This window comes from Echinops telfairi, unplaced genomic scaffold (genome assembly GCF_000313985.2).
Source record: "Echinops telfairi isolate 266 unplaced genomic scaffold, ASM31398v2 ScPeMD7_7457;HRSCAF=8495, whole genome shotgun sequence".
Lineage (NCBI taxonomy): Eukaryota > Metazoa > Chordata > Mammalia > Afrosoricida > Tenrecidae > Echinops > Echinops telfairi.
The window spans coordinates 7,916,803-7,918,545 of record NW_022111357.1 but is presented as its reverse complement, the minus strand read 5'-3'; the positions used below and the strand labels follow the sequence as shown (position 1 = coordinate 7,918,545).

Below are 1,743 nucleotides of genomic sequence, written 5' to 3'. Positions count from 1 at the left end.
GCCCCCTCATTCACAATGATATGATTTTTTTGTTCTTTGATGCCTGATACCTGATCCCATTGACACCTCGTGATCATGCAGGCTGGTCTACACCCACTTTCATTGGAAGGAAAATTGGCATATGAAATAAAATGTATAAGCTTTATTAATTAATCTAATGTTATTTAATAAATATTCTTCAAACTTGATTGTTACATTTACTTTTGTTAATTTTAGCAAGCATTCTAATTTTTTATACTATAAATACATAAACATCACGTGCCTTGGACATGGAGGCTTTAATCTTATATAATTATTGGGGGTGGTGGTGACTGAGTCAGTTCTGACTCGTGACGACCCGTATGTGCAGCGGAGAGGGCCTCCAGAGGGTTGTGGCTTCCAGCAGCACACCACTGGGCCTGCCTTTGGAGCTGCACTGGCTGGGTGTGCATTGCCAACAGCCTTCCTTTCAGCTCCTAGCTACCGGTCTGTTGGTGCCAGCTAGGGCCTCCTATGCTTTTGTGTCTGTAACAAAGAACACATGATTTTTCTGTTGTATTTATATGACACATACAGAGAAATAATGGCCATCAGAAAAATAGTTTCTGAGAGGATAAAGAGGCAAAATTAATGTCGTTTGAAATGTATAAGTGCTATTTACTTAGCATTTTCACTCTAAAATACCAAATGAAAATCCAGGAAGGCTTCTTTTTCGAGCTTTGTAAAGACTATAGCACATGGACATTGGGCAGCGTCAGAAGATGTCACTCGCATATGCATGTGCATAAGAAATCTGCTTAGTCTGGCTCCAGAACTTGCCACAGTTTGTGGCTGTGCCAACAAAGATGATTGAAAGTAAACATTTTGTATCCCAGATAAAGTGATCTCGTAGTCCTTGATAGAGAGTTGCTTTAAAATGGGCCCTTTCCTCCGCTGGCGGCCGCTTCCTGGCGCCTGGTCTGCCCTGCTGCAGCCCGAGCTGGGATGCAGGTCTCCGCAGGAGCGCGACAGCAAACCAGACCCAAAAAGAAACTTCACTGGCGGGACGCTTGGTTGGCTTCTTGTTTGTTCTACGGAGGATTAGCCACTCCAGGAAGCGAGATGTGGAAGCCGCCACTCAAACCAGTCAAACCAGGACAAGTCAGAGTCTTCAGACTCTGTATACATTTGAGCCCAGAATTCCAGATGAATTATACTTTGAAGAAGGTGATATCTACATTACTGACATGAGTGATACCAATTGGTGGACAGGCACCTGCAAAGGCAGAAGTGGGCTGATTCCAAGCAACTCTGGCTCAGCAGGCAGAATCCATTGACAACCACTGCAGGAAGCTGCGGCTGCTCCTGGAGTGGACATGGTATGCTAGGGTGGAGTTAGTGAGTACCCACCAGATGCAACATTTTGATTACACTGTAGCCCTGGATGCATTTAGGTTGTTGCCACTTTTGTATTGTGATAGTGCTGCAGTGAACATGGGGGTGCATGAATCTGCTCATGCTTTGTTTCTTATTTTTTTAGGGTCTCTACTGAGTAGAGGATTGCTGACTCATAGTATTTCTATTTCCAATTGTTTGAGGAAGAATCATAGCACTGTCCACAGTAGCTGTCCAGTTTCACTGTTCTATCAGCAAATATACGAGGGTTCCTAGCTCTCTGAATCCTCTCCAGCATTTGTCATTTTCTGTTTTGTTTTTTAATTTTTGCTATCAGTGCTGGGATAAGGTGGTATCTCGCTCTTTTCATGTGCATCTCTCAAATGGCTA

General features: G+C 43.6%; 1 protein-coding gene across 1 annotated transcript in view; it reads left to right on the top strand.

Annotated features, from left to right (window-relative positions):
• The window catches only part of AGO3 (argonaute RISC catalytic component 3), a 156,560-nt gene that overhangs the window by 97,849 nt on the left and 56,968 nt on the right, over window positions 1-1,743 (top strand). The window lies entirely within an intron of this gene.